Source organism: Anser brachyrhynchus (genome assembly GCF_964034855.1).
Source record: "Anser brachyrhynchus genome assembly, chromosome: 3".
In the NCBI taxonomy this organism is placed as follows: domain Eukaryota; kingdom Metazoa; phylum Chordata; class Aves; order Anseriformes; family Anatidae; genus Anser; species Anser brachyrhynchus.
In genome coordinates this window covers 108696226-108717655 of record NC_137696.1, presented here as the reverse complement: position 1 = coordinate 108717655, position 21430 = coordinate 108696226, and the positions used below count along the sequence as shown (strand labels likewise).

Sequence of the window (21430 nt, the reverse complement as noted above, 5' to 3'; positions counted from 1 at the left end):
TCCAATCATTATCTATCCAAGTAAAAGTCCTTCTCCATCCTTTTTATGACCTCTTTAAGTATTGAAAGGCCACAATGAGGTCACCCCAGAGCCTTCTCTTCAACATGCTGAACATCCCCAGCTCTCTCAGCCTTTCTTCATAGAAGAGGTGCTCCAGTCCTCTGAAATTTTTGTGGCCCTCCTCTTGACCTGCTCTAACAGCTCCACATCCTTCTTGTGCTGGGGGCTCCAGAGCTGGATGCAATACTCCAGGGGGGGATTCACAAGGGTAGAGCAGAGGGGGACACTCACCTCCCTCAACCTGCTGGTCACTCCTCTCTGTTGATGCAGCCCTGGATGCAGTTGGTCTTCTGGTCTGCAAGCATGCACTGCTGGCTCATTCCAAGCCTTTCATTTACCAGAAACCCCAGGTCTCTCTTTGCACAGCTGTTCTCAATATGTTCTTCTCCCGGTCTGTACTCCTGTCTGCACTCCAGGTGCAGCACCTTGCACTTGGACTTGTTGAACATCATTTGGTTCATAGGGGCCCCCTTCTCCAGCCTATCCAAGTCAAGTTCACCAACGTGATCAAGGGAGTGGAGCACCTCTCCTACGAGCAGAGTCTGAGAGCTGGGACTGTCCAGCCTCAAGAAGAGGAGTCTCAGAGGGGAATCTCATCAATGTCTGTCAATACCTGAAGGGAGAGTGCAAAGAGGATGGAGCCAGGCTCTCTTCAGTAGTGCCTGGTGCCAGGACAAGAGACAATGGGCACAAACCAGAACACAGAAGGTTCTGGCTCAACATCAGAAAACACATCTTTACTGTGCGGGTGATGGAGGACTGGCACAGGTTGCCCAGAGAGGTTGTGGAGTCTCCCTTCCTGGAGACCTTCAAAAGCTGTCTGGACATGGTACTGGGCAACATCCCCTAAGTGTGCCTGCTTGAGCAGGAATGACTTCCAGAGGGCCCTTCCAACTTTAACCATTCTGTGATTCTGTGAAATCCTTTGAGTTTTTGAGATTCAAGTACCCATGATTTTATCTACTTTCCTTATTTTAACACTTTCTCAAATTTGTAAATCTCATGAGGACAAGATCTCATGAGATATTCTATTATGTTTTTCAGTTTGGTTAGACATATGGCACCACATGAACAGCTTTCCTTCCAGTGTTTGATTTCTGTTACTCAGCTATGAAATACACAGTAAAATGACACTTTCTCCAAACTGAAATGCTTAAAAAAGGTTTTATTCTGATTCCAGTTGTACTTTAGGTTCAATCTGGTTTTATTTTCAAGATGGGAAGACTAATGAATTGTAGCATGTGATGATGTACGTAATCCAACATACTTCATCTTCAAAAGATTTCTGTTATTGAAAGACACTGATACTACACATATGAAGATGAAGATCCCCATGCAAATGGGATCTGTGCTATATCTGATATACTTTATGCTATCTCTGTTATTTTTAACGCAGTGGGTAAAGTTCAACAATGCACCACAGGCACCTCCATTCCTTCTTTCCTTGCTTAAGTTTCAAATGACTGAGTCATTTCCAAGAATGAAGTCAGGAAAAGTAAGATTGACTCATTCTTTTAATTTGGGTAGTTGTTTGGTTGAGGTCAATGAAGATACAATATTCTGCATGTTGCATTGCTCCTGTCACAGTAGTGGGGAAAGGAATCTGTCTGCCTGATGCATATAGCTTGTACTGGCACATGCTCACTTGCTCTAGAGACAAGGTGCACACTTAGTCTGAAGAAGATCTAAACTGTAAATTCATGTTTAGTTCAGATAGCAAACACTGAATTTAGCTGCATACTTCAACAAGTCCATGAATATCTTTTTCATAGATAAGAATATACATTTTTGACTTTTGCTCAGCACATACATCCAATGCCAATTTTTGCATCCATACTTCAGAGCATTGTATTGAGAGATCTCAATAAAACAGTTATAAGAATTTCTTAGCGTGGACAAAACAATATGCATTTCCTCTATCCTGGTTGCAAAAACACCTAAAGCACTTTGTTAAAAATAAATAAGCCTAAGGCACACTTCTGATATTGAAATTTCATCTTGGATGATTAAAATTTAACAAAATTATGAGTACTTGAAACACAGTATTCTAACTGACAGTATTGAAAAATATGACTACATAAAGATATTGTTATGGCTATTAATGACAGAATATGTATGCAAAAATGTACAAGGCATCTGAATTTAATGCTTTCAAAGCAAAAAAGCATCAATCATTTTTGAGATAATAGTGATTTTGCTTATGCAAATCAAGTAAGGTAAGGTCTTGCACATCACACCATCCAGAAAAAAATCTTTCTGAAATGTTTTTCATTAACATAAAATTTCTATTTAGAAGGTTCTAAAAGAGTATTTTCTCTTTTTAAAGATATTCTGATAAAAATAATAAAAGATGAAAAATAAATGTACATTTAAATATTTCCTCTCATCTAAGCCTGTGGTTCAGTTTTACTAAAACAGGTTTCTAGCCTGTTTAGTCTAGCCTCTAGACTCTTTATTCTTGGCCTCACATTGAGAAGTTGTCGAATTCTCACGTGATAAATGTTCTTCGAGGTCTCTCAGCTTGTTAACAGTGTTGTGCTTCTTCACAGGTCTAGCTTTGCAGTGACTACAGACATCACAGTGGCTTTTAATCTGTGGCTTTAAATCCCATGTCATACTAAAATACTTAGAGAGTATCCATGCACTTCTGAACTTGTGTTTACAGATTTCTCCTTCATCTATAAATTGTCTATCAGAAAGTTTATATTTGGTCTTTCCATGCTAGAACAGTGGAATACAACCCACAAAATCTCTGCTTCAAAGCTCTTTCTAAACAGAGGAATCCTCCTTCTCTCACATGATGTCTCCAAGTACATTTTCCTGGAGTCAGTTTAATCTATACACCAAGAAGTTCCTGCACTAATGGAAACTCTACATCTCTCTCCCTGGCCTGCACTGGATGTATGTTTCTATGGTATGTAAGTGCATTTTAATTCAAAAGACCAAAAAGAAGATTGGAAGTATATATTTTAGATGTTTGAGAGCAGATGCAGGGAAAATTTTTAGGAAGAATGCGATGGGGATGGTCAAATGGTGTAGCCTAGAATGATTGGTGGAATTATGTCATCAGCCATGTGCAAAAAAAGGAACATACTTGTGTCTCTGCAAAGCTTAATTTATACAAAACATAGAGGATAATAGAGAGATTTCTAAATCTTGCCACTCCATGGGTCTATTTTCAGGGACCATAATTCCTTCATATACTTCTTAACTAACAGAGAAAAAAAAATTAGATTAATTGTAATTTGGGTGGAATCCTGTAAGATTTTCACATAAATATAAATGGAGAGGTAAGACTCTCAACCTTTTCTGTCCCACTTAACCTCACTGTTCTTTCCTCCTTTTCAAACAGAGTCCACCTTTACAGAGGTTCAGAAAGTTCTAGAGAATGTCCATAGTCAATACTCATTTTCAGCTATATTTAAATAAAATAGAGATTTAAATATCGAACAGCGGGATATAGTTTCAAATATAGGAATATTCCTCCCTGGTCTCATAAATGAATAAAGGTGCACAGAACCATTTATAGTAACTGTATATTTATTACCAAAGCTAAATATCTTGTATTTTGAGTGTATTTCCCAGATCATCTCTGCATTGATTCTCACGTGTTTAGTATGGTTTTTAGTATTGTAGACAGAAAAACTAAACATAGAAGGAAAAAAAAAAAAAACAGATGAAACACAGACATAACTTTTCTTTTGGATTTATATCTATCCATGTTTCTGAGGCCCATAAACTGGACTATTCTCTGCTTTAAAGATTTTTTTCTCTCTCTCTCTTTTTTTTTTTTCTTTTTTCCTGGCCCCCAATATTTCTCTTCCCGAAAGAGCTAAGTGAATATATACTTTCTGCCATATATTAAATTCCATAAAACCTTTCCCATTGTTAAATGAATTGTAAGCCAGTAAGGTACTGAGCTGGAGGCTACTTTTTCCTGGCAGAGCAGACAATATATTGTTCAGCATACAATTAGCATGCATTCTTTGATTAAATAACTAGATAAGGCTAACTTCTAGGTCTGTAACCTTCTTACCGCCTATTAAAACTTGGAATGAACTGAAATGTCCAATCTCTGAAGTAATATCTTCCAACAGTGAGAATGAGGAAAAAAAAAAAAAAGAAAAAAGAAACAACATTCAGAAGTAAAAGTGGCTTAATTTTTTATGTATGTATGGTTTGATTTTTATTTATTTTATTTATTTATTTTTTTTTTTACAATGGTGCAATCATATTTTGGTCACTGCTGTGGTTAATATCAGCAATTTTGCTGGGGACATTCAAACTAAACTCAAGGAGAAAGTAAACATAGATAAAAATGCTATACATTACTTTATGATACAAAGCTATACATCATTCATGATATCTTTATAATGCAATACTATTTAGATGTTTCAGTCTGGAAAGAAGCCCAAGTATTTCCAGGCACTCTAAAAGCATATGAAATTATGATCGGGGACCATATTTAAACCACCTACTCTAAATGCCTAATTTAGGCATTGCTACTAATACAGTGTTTAAATTCAAGAGTGAGATGAGTGATCCAGGATATGCAGGCCTGCCAGATCTTGCCTCCACTACAGCTGGTGGGAAAGAAATAACTGTGACTCCTAATTCAAGCTCTGGAGGTGGGATTCATGGGATTCATCTCACCTCACTTCTTGCATATAAAAAGTAGTGGTTTAAATCTGGGCTGGCAGTCTTCCCTTAAACTGAGAGAGGGTGACACCTTTGCAGTGTCTTTCCTGTTGTCACCTGTTTCAGAAAGGAGTGAATTTTCCTCTAGTGTTTCCTCTGTTGCTATTTGGTAAGTTTAGATTTAGACAAGTGAATTCCAGATACATGACCTGACTTTTCTTATGGCGGTCAGTCTAACCAAGAAGTCACAGGTATGTCTTGCCACCAGCTCCACAAGGTGCTGAGGCTGGTGCGTGGGAGCAGCAAGGTCTGGTTTGTAGGGGCAGGAGAGGAAGGAAGTGGGATGAAAGCCAGGCTATGGGGGCCCTGCCCCACAGCACATGAATGAGGTGAGCAGGGCAGGTTGGTGATGGTCACGAGGGTCCACCAGGAGCCTAGGAGAAGTTCATGATGACAAGGGGTCCAAGGCCTGCTCAGGGAGTCAAACCAGGATTGGAATCAGCAAGGTCCATGAGCACAGACACAAGTGCTGTAGCTCAGACAAGGCCCAAGGTCGAGGGCTGGAGCTGACACACATCTCTGAGGCAACGGGGAGGTTCCCAGCAGGTGGGGAGGCCCCTTGCACAGCTGCTCATAGCTCTTGCCTTCAGCCCTGCCCACAACAACCTGACCTGAGGCTGCATGGTGTCTCTGATGCTAACAGGCCGCACCACAGGGCCTGTCACTACGGGCCAATATTTTACGGAACAAAAGTGCTTTAATAGCTTTCTTCTGATAAAGTGGGCTGATGTGGATGAACTTATGCAAGACACACATTACAGATAGAAATTATTAAATCTTAAGCACCACATATCAAAACAATTTTAAAAGCTGATGAGAATCTAGATGAATGAGTAGATGCAAGAATTTCAAATGATATTTTTAAGCCAGTCACTCGCATTTGTGTTTAAAGAATATTTGTGGTAGTAGTTGAATACTTTCTGTGGAAGTCATAGAATAGTAGGATCATAGAATCATTAAGGTTGGAAAAGACCTCCAAGATCATCTGGTCCAACCGTCCCCCTACCATCAATATAACCCACTAAACCATGACCCTAAGCATCACGTCCAACCTCTCCTTAAACACTCCCAGGGACGGTGATTCCACCACCTCCCTGGGTAACCCATTCCAATGCCTGACTACTCTTTCTGAGAAGAAATGTCTCCTAATTTCTAACCTAAACCTCCCCTGGTGGAACTTGAGGCCATTCCTTCTAGTGCTATCACTATTATCTGTGAGAAGAGGCCGACCCCAGCTCCCCAAACCTTCCTTTCAGGCAGTTGTAGAAAGCAATAAGGTCTCCCCTGAGCCTCCTCTTCTCCAGACTAAACAACCCCAGTTCCCTCAGCCACTCCTCACAGGACTTGCATTCCAGAAGTCCTGCCACTTTCACCAAATATTAGGAAAAATTCTGCCTCTGTGAATCATTTGTGACATTGTCATCATTTTATGACAGATAAAAGTGCAGAAAAGTGAGAAGTGCAGCAAAGCTAACAAACATTCCTCAGAGATGTTATGACCAAACAATTTAAGATACACTTTAAATAAATAACATCATCTTTTTGTGACCTGCCCGGCCTTGGACCAGCAGCTATACTCGTCTAGCTCCATCTCTGCTCCCATACAGCTCTGCTTGGCTGTGAACATGCAGGAACACAAGGTCAGCTACCTTTTTTCAACAGAGCAGCTGTGGTAATAAACCTGTGATGAATGTACCAGCTGAGCAATGTTCCCAAGACCTTATTTTTGTGCTCTGTGGAAATGGTGGGTTGAGAATTTTTCCAGTCAAGACATTCTTCCTCCATTTCTGTTTCTTTTGTAATCTTTTGGTCTGTCATTTCCTAACAGCTTTTTATAATGTACATTTGTATATTTAAAAAATATTAACACTGATGTAAGCACCTCAATGTGTTGTACTCTTCTGTGCATTCAATACTTCATCAAGACACAACTGAAAAGACTAACTTTAAAAATTCACAAAGTACTTGAGTCCAGTTGACCCATTTTGCTCATATGGCACCAAGTGTACTGTCTGTAAGGACCTCACACATAGCAAGTCTGACAGCCATTTAAAAAAAAAAAAATCTGGATCCTTCATTAGCAGATTTTGGGTAAAATTCATATTTTCTTCCTTAAGATGTCACTAACAACATTTTGTGCTAAGAGACAGCTTTTGAAAACATATTTTAGATTAGCCACAGTTGACATTTTCTCCTAGTACAAATATATAGGTGACAGTGATTTAAGTGAATTCCAAAGGCTCATTCTGATCCTTTCTTATCACTGAAGCTGTCACTCATTTGTGCAATGGAGAAACCACATGCTCCAAACGCAGAACTATTGTGACTTGCTGTGATTCCCCTTGTTTTGGTGGAGGTAAAGTAATTTATGCCAACTGCTGCTCCTTGATCCAATATTCTCCAGCTGTAAGGTGGCAACATTTAACCTTAGACTTACCATAGAATATTTAAGGCTATAAAACTGTTTGGAGCCTCATTGAACTTTAGTAAGTTCAATACCAGCACAGATGTCAGCTCCTATAGCTGTAGATTCTGAAGATGATCTGAAGAAGGTCCCATTTCAGAAACTGAATCTGTTGTAAATTAAATTAATTAGAAAACAAAAGAAAACAGCATATATGGAATGGCACTTGACTGTGGCTTCTGTCTCAGTAGCCACAGCTAACAGAAGTAGGCAGTTAAATACAGCAGTTTATGGTTTGTCCTTCTAGATCTTCTAGAAAATTCTCTTAGAAACACTTGGAGGAACTTTGGGGTGGCTGCTACCATTGGGAAAGGGTGGCTACAGAGTGCCAGGATAGTTAGTAAGCTCTAACAACTTCTCATAATCTCTTCCAGCTGTTCTTGACCAAAGGGTGCTGACTCCATATGAATCCTGATTTGGGAGGGTCAAGCAGCCTTCCAAAGAGGTGCTGGAGAGAGGCCTGTATAACTGCTTATGAAGGCTCTGCTGAGAACAGTGTACAGGTGCTTGGTGGTGGTGAAAAGCTATAGGGTATGGTCCCCTGCATTCTCTGGAATAGCTCTGTCTCTGGTGTGTTAAAGACCTTCACTCAAACCAAGTTGCTGAGGGAGGATGCAGCTCCAGGGCTGAAGGGTGAGTCTTCTTGCTGGGCTTCTTGCCTGCAGGAGGTATGCATTGGGGGATTTTCTGTGTATCCAAGTACAGCAGCTGTGGAAAGAGATCAACAGACTGTGCAGCACCAGAAATGTTGAAAAAGAGACTGACTGGAGCTTCTCCTAGAGCTTCTAGCTTCAAGACTCTAAACCTTTAACTGCCTTGAGTGGGGACCAGGCCAAGTCTGTGCTTACCAGAGACTCCCATGATTGTGAAGCTAGAAAACTGTCTTCTGGTACCAGGAGGATGACTTCATCTGTAGCTACAGAGTAGGTTCAGTGCCCTGGTAGCAGATGAGGGTCTGGGAGCTGTGTCCAAAGAAGCATCTGAGAAGCACCAGGAGGAAGCAACAGTATTATCTGTGGAAGACTCCCTGCTGCTGGGGATGGAGGTCACCATCTGCTGATCTGACCTGTTGTCTAGGCAGGTTTCCTGCTTGCCATGCATTTGGATCCAAGATGTTGTGGCAAAGTTGCCAAGGTTTGTCTGGTCCTCAGTCTATTACCCCCAGCTGCTCTTCCATGTGGGCACCAATGATACTGGCAGGGGAGACCTGGAGTGTGGCAAGTGTGACTATATCTTACCGCAGGTGAAGGCCAAGGACATGGGTGACCAGGTGGCATCTCCTTGATCCTGCCAGGGAGGAAGGGCTTGACGAGAACTGCAAGGATTCTATGGGTCAACAAAGAATTACACAGTCATTATTAACAATAAGGATTTGTGTTTTGCAGCCATGGGACTCTCTGGGGACTGAGGAAAAGATGACATCCACCTCGCTAAGTGGAGCGAGTACCAAGTGGCACAGAACCCTTTGCCTCTCTTTCATCTTTCTTATAAGACCCTTTTAAGTACTGAAAGGTTATAATAAGCTCTCCCCAGAGTCTTCTCTTCTCCAGGCTGAACAACCCCAACTCTCTCAACCTTTCTTTAGAGGAGAGGTGCTCCAGTCCTCTGATCATTTTCCGTGACTATCTTTGGACCCACTCTAACAGATCCATGTCTCTGTTGTACTAGAAGCCTCAGAGATGGATGCAGAACTCTAAGTGGGGTCTCACAAGAGTGGAGTAATCAGCTCTTCTTTGGAGAATCACCTCCTTCAACCTACTGGCTATGCTTCTTTTGATGCAGCCCGCCATGTGATTGGCTTTCTGGGCTGCAAGCATCTATTGCTAGCTCATGTTTCATTTTCTACCAATATTGCTAGGTCCTTCTCCACAGGGCTGCTCTCAATCCATTCATCAACCAGTCTGTACGGATACGGGCAATTGCCACAACTCAGGTGCAGGAGCTTGCATTTTGTCTTGGCCTTCAAAAGTAAAACTGGCCTTCATGAATCCCAGCTCCCTGTGATAGGTGGGAAGGTCTGGCATAAGGAAGACGGCCTTGGTGGAAGAGGATCAGTTAGGAAACATTTAAACAAACTGAATATACACAAGTCCATGTGCCCTGATGAAATTCACCCATAAGTGCAATGGGAGCTGTCTGGTGTTATTGTGAGGGCACTTTTGATTATTTTTTTTAAGCCATGTCAACTAAAAGGGGTTCCTGAGGACTGAAAGAGAACAAAGACTGCTTCTGTCTTCAAGAACCAGGGGATCTGCAGAACCAGGGGGTTATCAGCCTAACCCTGATCCTTGGAAAGGTGAGAGCACAAATATTGTTGGAAAATATTTCCAAACATAGGAGAATAAGGTTATGGGGAGTTGTCAGCATGGATCTACAACAGCGAAATCATGTCTGACCAACCTGACTCAATGAAATGACTAACTCAAAGGACAAGGGAAAAGCAGTGGATGTTCTTTATCTTGACTTCAGCATGGCATGACACCTTGTCTCACAATATCATTGCTGACAAATATACAAAGTGCTAAATAGATAAGTGGACAGTGAGGTGAGGATATAAGAGACTTATCTGGGTCTCAGTGTGGTACACACTGCAGGAACAGAAAAAGGAAGCACTTGACCCTAGCAGCAAATGGTCTTGAAAAGTTATGGTGAGGTAGGAAAGAAAGGCCTTGAAAACAACAAGGTGCACAAGGCACTTTGACCAATTGTGATCAATAAAGATAAATTACTGTTTGGTAAGCTGCTAAACTGTTACAAGGCTTATGTTCTTTGAATATATTAAGTAACATAGCAACTTTTGCAGAAGGATTTAGAAGGAAGAGGCAGTACGTCCATTATTGCTGCATTAGCCCTTTGATAAATGTTTACTCTTGCAGGTGCACATGCTTAATGCTTACCTCTGCTAAGCAACGAACGGTACTTTAACAAAGGAAGGACAACAGTAATCTCTCTTAGCATTTTCCTTCTGCTGTTGTAAGACTAATGTGTAGGGATGTGGTCACCCTTCACCCACAGAAGGAAATGCTCAGAAAAATGAGGAAAAGTGAAGCAGCAAAACTATATACAAAAGGGATTTGGAGGAAAAATGTACTTCTCAGTAGATGTAGCCAGAGGGAATAAAAAATATGTTTTCTGTGGCCTCAGTCACCTTCAGAGGTAAAACTCCATCTAAATTGCCCTCCACCTACATCTTTACAGTAAAAAGGAGAGCATTTGCCTCCCTCAAAGAGGATTATCTGTTAAAAGGATGGCCAAAGTGGTGGTTTCTTCTGCTTTCTCTCGCCAGTCAAATACTGTATCACACAGAAATAGTCATATTTTACTTGCAGGCTTCTAGAAAGTCTGGTTTTGCCTGTCTTGGGCAGCTCAGCTTTTCAAAGAGATGCTGAAATATCCATGAGACCCCAAAATGTAGGACTTGTGAGCAGAAGGCTTGGCATGTCAAAAAGTCTAAGAACAAAGCAGCCAACATCCTTTCTCCAGAGACAAAACACATTTTGTCTGTGACATGCTTAGTCTCCATCTGCTCAGGAGAGGGAAAGTTTCCCATATGGCACTGCAGTGGGCTAGTGAGTCACTCTATTGACTCACTCCACAAAATGCACAATTGAATGTTAAGTAACTTAAGTCAGCTTTAATGGGTACGGCATATGTATACTTCACGAATGCAAAATATATAAACTATTATTATGCCACCACTTATTGTGCTAATGATGGTACTACATTGATTACTAATAGATTTCTGTTTATTAATTGGAGTTATCACTCTGTGAATAACTTACACTTTGAATCACCAGTTTAGAATCAAAATTAGAAATGCATCCATTTCTCTCATATCACATTAAATTTTACATTTTTTTAATGTTGTTTTCAGTAATATATTGAGTCAAGCACATTAAGCAGCTGAAATATTATTACTGGTTTAGATCTGATACGAAAATTTGCTTTGCAGTTTTAGAGAAAAGGATTACTGACTCCCCATTAGTCTTATTCATATGTCGAAAGTGACCTATGTGTTTTAACAGAACACTAACTTTTAAATAAACTGTCAAGCTGGGTGCAGTTCATGAGGCAGGACAATTATGAGATGATCTACTGTTGTTGACTGCCACTTGGGTAATTTTACTGATCCATATGGGATGAATCCTTGGTTGTAACATCTTCCCTAACACCATGCTTGTAGCATGAAGGAGACTTATATACACGTTATATAGCTAATCAGGTTTTCATGGCATGAGAATGTGGGATTTCAGAAAAGGAGATGTGCCCAAGAAGCCATGACCTCTCCTGATGTCTGTGGTTGCTAAGTTTTTCTCAGTCTTGCAATGCCATCATGATCCCAGCTAAGGAAACTGCAGGTCAAGAGAAATTTGATGTAGTCTGTGAAAACTCTCAACAGATCCTACCTGACTCCAAAAGGTCCTTTTTTTCCTTTTTCCAAAGAAGCTACAGACACTGCTTCAAAGGGCAAAACCTGTCCCCATGACATTGTGATGGGCAGAGGCGTGCAGAGGGCTCTGTTGTTCACATTGGCTCAAAGCCATGAGACACTGCTGCAGGAAACAGCAGTGGGTTTGTGAGTTTGGGGTTGTGAGTCCAGCTGTGTGTAGTCAGTGCTTTACTCTAGGTCTTTAACAAAAATACGATTGCAGACTTGGGGCTGGGTCAGTATTTTGTGTATGGTTAGTTTGAGGTCCAGAAAAAAATCTGGTGTGATACAGCCAGTTTCAAAATACCTGCAGTATTTGAGAGGCTGGAGCCTTGAGGAATTGGAAGCAAATTGCTTTACCCCTGCCTCACAGGCTGATACTAAATATGGGAATTTAGCAAAAAGCAAAAATGTCCTTCCTTTTTTATTTTTTATTATTTTTTTTAATTAAATGACCACTTAAAGATGTTTTTTTTTTTTTGAGAGAGAGATGATTGAAAATGACATAGCTGCTGTGTTTGTCATTTAAAACACATTTTATTATTTATAAATGATTTTAAATAATTTAGATTAAAATATTTAATATTAAGCATATAATATAATATTAAACATTCCTATAGGCCTAGAGTGTGCACGATATGGATGTGTAATCCCCTTGGGCAATATTATAATGAATATTATGGGGATGTCATTTTTGTTTTCCAATTTATTTATTTATTTATTTAGCCCAGAAATGCATTTCTTTAATACCTGCATTATAACATTTGAAGTCTTTCTGATCTAAACTCAGAATTTTCTTTTATGTTTACAAATCAACAATATTGAGGCTTTCAACTTTTGACCTTTTCCATTTTTAGAAATAGTAGTAATATATATGTATATATACATAGAAATACTCCGAAGTGCAGAACAGATATAGTTATAAATGCACGTGTCATTCAAAAATGAAGAACTTGTACTTTGGCTCATAAACACGTTTAGTGATTCTTCCTTTGAAATAAATGTCATACACAATGTAGTTCTTACCAAAAAAAAAAAAAAAAAAAGGGGCTTTGATGAACCACAAAGAGACAGGAAATGCAAACTTTTTTTTTTTTTTAAAGGGTAATGGAAGGAAATGACAGAATGTGGTAGACAAAGTAATTTGATTCCTCCTTCCCCTTCCATGTGTGATTTACTACCTTTTTTTTTTTTTTTAAAGTATCACATATGGGTGTTTTTCCTTAATTTAAGATCCATCTACAGATATTGTTGTCAGTGATGGATTCCCAGAAAGTCTTTGTTCAGAATACCTGACAGTCATCCTTAGATGACTTGGATCCTCCCTGGATTCAGAAGGATTTAGGGGGGCTCCAAAGTGCTGCTCAGCACTAGAAAACGCTTGCAATTTCATATCAATTTATGAAGTCAGAAAAACTGAATAAAACATTGAAATAATGAAAACTGTTTGATTCCCCAAATCCATCATATTCCACAAAGCTGTGAGAGTTCTATATTCATATTCTTAAAAATATAAAGTTATGGGACAGAGAAAATGAAATAAACTGACCCTTCCCCCTAACAACTCTAATCCCTTTTAAAGCCCATCTGTTTTTAACCTGCTTTCTCTCTCTGATTACAGATGGGTAGAGATAAAGGAGGATAGTGTTCCTCCAGCATCACGAAGGCTCATGCTTTGGTGACATTTAAGCCATGCAAAGTTATGAACAGAGCTTTAGAGAATTAAAGGGATATTAATGTTTGAAAGTTCTCTTTAAATCAGCATAACCTTTGCTTATGCTCTGATGATTTTGGGGTCTCTACATCTTATGGACCAGATATGAACGCTTTTTTTTTTTTTTTTTTCCTGTGATTAATTGTTTGGCTGTTTTGTTTGTTTGTTTGTTTGGTTTGTTTTGTTTTTCTCCTCCTGGCTGGCTTCACATTTCTGATGTAGCAACCCTTGCTCTCCACTTAAAAAAAGAAAAAAAAATCAAACACCTGACCTACACTTTAGGAGGCCTGTTTGGTGGGAAGCGAGTGCTGGAAAATTTCAGCTTTCAAAACTGTAAAGATTCAGATTTATAGTCAGTCTGTTTATACTCTATCGTATCATGTGTGGTAGCATAGGATATCAAAGCAAGAAAGCCTACGGGGGCTACCACTATTTCAAATGAAAAATAGTTCTTATGTATGGCATAATGCAGCACAGATGGAAAGTTGTGCTTTTCTGTTTTACTGTTTTTGTACATCACTCAGGCAATAAATACTGGACAAATCAAGCAGTCATTTCTAAGTCTCCACATAACCTATTTTACCAGTATCAGCTGCTATAGTTTTATATTCCCTAGAGAAAAGCTGCCTAGGTTCCCAAGTTTTATAAGTCATTTCAATGAGACCTCACAAATAAAAATGGATGGAAAATATAGCCTGGTTTTTAATAACCATAAGGTTAACTCTGCATTTTCACGTGACAGTCAAAGTTCTCACTAGTGCTCTGCAGCATTTTCATTCTTCAAAGCAGTGTTTATTTAATGGTTATTACTTGCTCATTTCATCTTTTTATATTTATTACATTTTGCATCTTTATTTCAAAGGCACTGCACAACAGGAATATGCAGTAACCATGTCACTTCTGGTCTGTGCTTCATAAATGGAGAAGTCAGGAAGGGTTTTCTAGCATCTGTGGCAGCAGATGAGCTCTGCCACTGGTTTGTTCAATGCTGCAGATTCCCAAAGCAAAGGTTTGCAAATCCAAATAGCTTAATAATTAAAACAGTACCTAGGAAGCAGGGGACACAGTTATGAGGGACACCTTCAGCCTTCTCTCTCATCCAAAATACCTAATGTGTCATCAGATGGGACAGTCTTCCTCCTTCTCTCCACTATCTTCACTTTGGATTAGAGGCCACAGACAAGGGACTAAATCGCTCAGTTGGTCAGCACCTGATTGGATCTCTGGGCTGTTGCACTGGTAACATACAAGTTACAGTTTTGGTGGGTACTTGTCCATTGCTGAACTGAAAAAAAAAGAGCTGGAGATAAAAGAGAATTGCTTCTTTCTCTACACATTTTCTCTACAGTCACATCTGACTGTGGAAAAGCATTTCAAGTTAAGGGCTAAGATATCTTTCAGGAAAAAAACTGGCATCATCATAAACAAATGCTGAGCAAGATGCCTCTCTATAGAATGAGACTACACCACACTTTGCACACCGGGGGAAACAGTAGTACCTACACCTCATCTGCCTCTTCTAAAGTAACCTGCCAATTAAATGCATATTTTCCACAATATGGAAAATGAACTTTCTCCAAACTTTTTAGTTCAAACTACATCAACCATATCCAGCAAGGACAAGTTTCCAAAATTTTTCTTCTTTGAAATACTGGGGATGGAGCTGTAATAACAAGAGGATAATAAAAATGAAAAGGCTAAAGAATCCCTTAGAAATATTTGTTTAAACACAAGAAATAATTACTTATAGGACTCTGCTGCAAGAATTTTTATGTAGGTTGGGGGAAAATATATATATAAATATTTGTAAAGAAAAAAAAAAAAGGCATACCATCTTTAGAGAGGATCTCAAGCAAGTTCTTTCATGACACAAGCTGGTCTCTGTCCACCTGGGGTTAGAAGAAAAATGCCCATTTAGCAGTTTTCATATCACTGCCAATTCTAGTAGTGAGGCCAGTTCTGGGGATGAGTATGAAAGGACTTTTTCAGCATCTGATTACAATCACTCCTCTAAAAATACTTTTTTTTTTTTAATTAATTTATTTATTGTGAGACAGAAAGTAGTTATGTCATTGTTATATTCTGATGTAATAATGGAAACATTTTTTTAACCAACAGAACTTACAGTGACTCAGTTTGGAGTGGTCAAAGGATAAGTAATTGAATGTGTCTTTAGATTGTTTGCTTGTTAGCATGCTTTAAACAATAGATTTTAATTGTTTTCCCTACTTTCCAAACTTTGAATTCCTTTTGGAGTATTTTATTTTTCTTTCGTTTATGGATTTTTTTATATTTTTTTTAGAATGGTTGTATTTTTTTTAATTGATTTCTATTATCTAAATTTTAAAACATTACAACCACAAGACAAAAAGTTCAGAAAATATAAATATATACATATATTCAGGAAAATGTGTTTTTATTTGTTTTTAGGAAGATAGACTGCAGGATTGTACTCTAGGTAATTTCATATCCAAGGCTGGGTGTATAAAACTGACCTTATTTAAAGCCAAAGAGCAGCCCATGGAGAATTAGACATGGCCACAATGGTTACAACTAAACTAATAAACTAAAAAAGGTCAGCACTTGGGCCTGAGCACTGTATGAATACAACCGTTCATACTGTGAAATTTTTGGCATGGTTTTGGTCTCAGCCAATTAGTGCTATCATGGGGACAATCTGAGAGCTGGCTCAGGCCAGGCAATGTTCTCAGTGGGCAGTTTGAACTCAGCCACTCTGTTTTGGGGAGGAAGGGTTATGAGAGTTAAGCTGTGTGGACACGAGCCCTTCTGTATTTTTTGTCCCCAGTAGCAGTGAAGCAGCACTGTCTGCTTTTATTTACTGGCATAAATTCAGTCAGTGGCAACAGGCGTGACTGTAGGTTTTGGGGAAGGAGGAGGCTGAGGTAACAAACTGCTGTACCAGGAAAACTTAATGCGCTCCAAGGTCCACTAAACCCACTGCTGGACTGAAGATAAAATGCCTGGCACTGCTCTGACCATGTAAAAATCCAGGAAATTCAGATACATTTCTTGTTCGAAGTTGGAGACACTTTGGAAAAGGTTCTGATTCCCCCGAGCAGAGGATTGATTTAGTCAGCTCATGTGGACTAAGACATTTTCAAACTTAGCTTTATATTCCCCTTTATTCCCTGTTTGAATCAGAGCATTACTGTTTTGGTTTAATTTAATTAGTGTAGAAGAGTGGTTTTATTATTGTGGTCTGCTATTTTTATCACAATACCAAAAAAAAAAAAAAAAGAATCAGTTATTGTTTCCAAGCTCCTGTAGTTTTTACAAGTGAAAAAACTATAAATGGTGTCTGACTTAAATACTTGACATGAATAAGGGAGTCTGAGGCCCTACCCAGTGAGGTATTGAGCAGCCTTGTGAAAGTTGGGCCAGATGGCTTCGTTAGGGATAAACAAAAAGAATGAAGAGAGAGCAAGCAGTAAGAACCATTTAAGGACTAGGGAGACAGGAGAGACTTTGACCTCTGGACCACCTCAGACTGAGGAAAAAAATATTTTTGTTGTCAGGAATCATTCTGAGACTCAGAAGAAGAAACAATCATGAGAGATACTCTTACCTAGGGCCTTACTATGCCTTTGTGGCTTTTTAAAGAGTTCTCACAATAAGATTTTTTTTTTTTTTTCCTTTCTGTGTTTCAGCTCCTTCTTTGGGAAAAAATCTGTTTCAGTCTCATCCTTACATCATCCTGCTCTAATGCATCCCAGCTGGAGGGACTTCCCCTTTATAATCATCATTTTCCCCAGCGTGAGGCAGATCTCCTACCCCTTCTTGACCTGCTCTTCTCCAGCTTCATATGAGATTGCAGCCAGCACAAACCTTGGGCACTCCTCAGTCCCCATGTTGATGCTATAAGACCGACCTTTTAAGAACCTCAAAGCCTCAGAACAGCAACAGATCTCTGAATTTCTTCATAAGTAAAACAACAAAAAATGACAAGAAAAATTCTGCACAATGAATCAAATTCATTTTACTTCTAATTAATAGAACTATTCAGCACAGGCTGGTACAATTCCTCTCCTTCCAGTACTTAAATACCCCAAGTAAGGGCTTTGGGCAGCCATTTATATCCTCTCCAGCTCCAAACCTCGTTTTCAGAGAGGACACCTACAGCTGCTGCAGAGAACAATTCAAAGTTACTGCTTTGCATCCTTGCTTCTGTAGTTTAAGCAGAAAAGCCATAAGAAACGTTCAACAATATCCCGTTCAGCAGAGACCAGAATTTCCAGAATTACTTCTCACAATTCTGACTCCCAGACCTGAGCATTAGACTCTCTTGTGGCTTGTTTCAGCCCCTTCCATGTGTGGGTATAATGTTTTGCTGTTTGGAGGGGTAGTCCCACCAGAAGATCAGGGCAACTGCTACAAACCAGAGTGTAAGCTTTCTCTTGAGGATGAGGATGTGAATATCAGCCTTTTCTGATTTTATTTATTTATTTATTAAGCTATACAATAGTGACTCCTACAAATGTCTCATAATTTGGAATCAAAACATCTTCTCAAAAACAGACAGAAAATGCATCTGCATGCAGATCACCATTCTCTCAGGCGTGTTTTTCACTTGCTGGTGTAAAAATATATATATATATATATATATTCCCCCACTATTTCTTTGTGGAGGGTGAGGTATGAGCACAGCTGAGGAGAGTCAAGGATGCATCTAACTTAGGAACATGGGGCAGCATCAGTGCATCAGCTCACCCAAGTTTGTGATTGTTGGTATATAAGCAAGCTACTGCAATGTGAGTGTATACATACATATACATGGCCAAACATTTCTCAGTAGCTCACGTATGATGTTTAAAAATCCATTTATGGCTAAGTTCTCGTAGGAGGATTTGTTGCTTGGCTAGAACAAAGAGTTAACCTGTGAACATCTCCACGTAGACACTCCTGTTGCGCTGTACAAAGCAGTGTCTTCCTTACACCTTACGTTGTTTACCTGTGTAGGGGAAGAGATGATTTTTTAAATTTTTTTTTTCCTGATACAGGAGTTGCAGTAAACTGGGTGGACAATGGAATAGCAGATGGGATCCACACTTAAAATTTGGCTAAATTTGGGGCTGTGAAAAAGGCTTAGATGGGCTTAGGGCATGGTTCATTCCCTGTAGCAGGGCTTGTGCCAATGTTGTTACTGCACTGCATGGTGGAAAATGCTGGAAATAAAAAGACAAATCTTTTGAAAAATGGTTTAATGGACTTGATGAGACAGAATGACAGACGGGCCAAGTACACACCATTATGATGGATAGGGATAGGCCAATGCTTGCTGACTGCCTGCAGGTCATTCCCAAATCAGTTAGAACAGCTGCAGAGGAAAAAAGAAAAAAGAGGGAAAAGAAAAAGAAAAAAAAAACAGGTTAAAACAAAACAAAACAGATTTTCATCCATTGTAATCACTGCCTTTGCCAGGCTTAGCACTGGAGGCTGGCTTCCTGGAGTGAAAGAAGAAAGACTTCAGATTGCAGAAAGGAATATTAATAGGTGCAATAGATGAGTTTAAGAAAGAAAAAGGACTAAGATGAATATAACTTCCTTTTGGTGAGAACAGATGGATCATGGAATAGTCTGAGGAGTAACTAATGGGACATTGATGCTAAATTGAACAAAAGAGACAATTAGCAACTGAAGCAAAATCTGGGGAACGGTAAATAATAAGAGCAGGCCAGTTCTACAGAGCACTCAGAAGTTCATTATAAGTAGTACTTTAGCAACTCAAATTTTCATATACCCAAATACAAGGAAATGAGTCATGGTTATAGAACAAGACTCCATTTTAGCAATTGGCAACTCTGAGGACAATACAAGGTCACAGTAGTCAACCAACTGAACGCCTGTGTCCACAACTATTAAGTGTGGAGAGAGCTCACAAGAACTTTTGAAATGGAAACAAGAAAAAATATGAAGAGCTAGTGGTGTGGCTCTCCTTGGCATTAACAAGAACGCTACTGTCAGTTCTGGCGTCTGTGTTAGAGGATATTAGAAAAGGGTGACAAGAGTTATGTTTTTCCTGAACATGTCTGATTCACATATTTTCAACCAGAGGGTGAAAAAGTTTGATTTGTTTAGTATATCCAAGGGAGGGACTTGAGGTTACTTGGTCACAATGTATAAGTACCAGCTTTGAGAAATTGTTTTCCAGTGAAGAAGGCTCTTAATTCCAACTGACAATTTAAAATTTAGTGACTGGAATTAACATGAACTTTTACATAAAAAAACACTTCTTACAGTAGTTAACTAGCTAGGCATTTCATTCATCACATAACGTCTTCATATAAAGACTGGATGGCTTTCTAAAGAACAGCTGCTGTATCTCAACCAGGAGTTATGGGCTTTATTCAGGTATTACCAAGCAACATTCTCCAGTCTGTTGTGTTGAAGGTCAGAGGTAACAGGGATAGCAATCATTTTTGGCCTTAAAACAGATCATCATATACACCAGGAAAGCTCCAAGTGCATTGCAAACATACAAGTGGTAGCAATTTCTAAGAATTCTCATCAAAATGTCAGTCCTGCATAATAAATATCTGCCCCCACCAGATTATAAGAATATTTGGAGGGCTTGTTTTCACTGTTTTGAACCTCAGAGATGCAGAAGGAGCATCCAGATTTAACTGGAATAGTTTTCTATTGAAAAGAAAGTGACCCGTGTTTTACCTGCACAGAATGACACAAGTTTTGTATCAAATACACTTCTCATATTATTGCATGAATACTTAGCCTAGCCCTTGCAGGTTCAGTCTTAAGTTGCAGTCTTAAAAACCTTTAGAGAGGGAGGAAAAAAAGAAAAAAAGGAAACTTGGATCTCTGTCCTTTGTATTTGGTTAGAAGGGAAACGCATTCTCTTGTCAATCCATCAAGAACCATGATTTACGCATTAGCTGTTAAACCAAGTAATGACATGAGTAGAGGTGATTATATACTTGCAGGTACCAAATGCTCATCATTAAATGTAAGGACATACCTGAGGAGCTGTGTAATCTAAATAGCACCAAGTCCCTATGACTATCCACCTGCCCTATTTCTTTCACATTTGATTTGATTTTATTTTTTTTAATAAAGCTCATGCCGGAGGTGCTACTTAAGAAGCTCAGAGAGGCAGGAGCTATGAGTTCCATCAGCTTTATAATAAATGGGTGCGTAAGAGGAAACCAGCCATAGGGCAAGCATTTGGAAGTGAGATATTGAGAACACCTGCTCCTCCCTCAGCACACTAGTGATTAAACATTTCACTTAGTGCATGAACTCAAATGTGTTATGTTAAACTGGGGTCAGAAGGCACAATGTAATTACGGGTGTTATTAATATTACAGAGGCCACAATGGGTAGAAATCATATTGGACATGACTATGCGTGAGTGTAAAAGGGAGTAAATCTCCTTGGGGAAGGAATTATATTTTGGGTGGAGATGATAAAAAAAAAAAAAAAATCCTATGAAAAAAATCCTATGTTAAATTTGCAGCCTTGATTCAAGACAGTAAATAGGTTTTGTTTGTTTGTTTCACAATCTTTCATCAATTATTAAAAATCTATTTCTAATTTAATCTTGGTTTCTATGGGCAAATAATAATGCCATGAGCCACTTTGCAATGGCTATTGTGAGAATGGCACTATAGCATGAGACACATCCTGCAAGAAATTTCACAAAATGTATATCACTTGGAATTTATTTATTTATTTTTTATACAAGATGAATATTATGCAGAAAATATTAGTATTTATAGGTATACTAAGATCTCAAAATAAATTAAAGTGTAGCAAAAAGTAACAACTAAGGGACTCCATAAATAAGGTCGGTAAGTACAGTTGCTCATAGTGCAACAGTAAAGCCAGCAATTCCTTACCAGAATATTTTATTAAAATTCAGAGACAGATAGAAAGTACATTTTTATTCTTCTACCCTTATTTATCTTGAACACAACAAAATTATAATACAGGACAGTTACCGTAAGGGGTGAGATGCCTCATTCCTTTTATCTTATAATCTGTTTCTGATTGTAATCAGTAGCAATTACTATACAGAAAGACAGGTTTAAAA

General features: G+C 38.9%; 2 long non-coding RNA genes across 3 annotated transcripts in view; one reads left to right on the top strand and one right to left on the bottom strand.

The window, feature by feature from the left end:
* LOC308193286 overlaps positions 1-11955 on the top strand; it is a 41742-nt gene extending 29787 nt beyond the window's left edge. Inside the window, exons 2-3 of one of the 2 annotated variants that reach the window (XR_013949520.1) lie at positions 8608-8661; positions 9081-11955. This is a non-coding gene — a long non-coding RNA (uncharacterized lncRNA). Of the gene's footprint in view, positions 1-7562; positions 8662-9080 lie in introns of those variants that run through there. The other variant, XR_013949521.1, reaches the window with a different exon arrangement.
* A 681-nt stretch (positions 11956-12636) lies between these two features.
* On the bottom strand, positions 12637-18407 carry LOC308193285. The gene is made up of 3 exons (XR_013949519.1): positions 17255-18407; positions 15197-15254; positions 12637-14650 (listed from the first exon to the last, which is right to left on the bottom strand). It is a non-coding gene; the product is annotated as an uncharacterized lncRNA (long non-coding RNA).
* Between the last annotated feature and the right edge of the window lie 3023 nt (positions 18408-21430).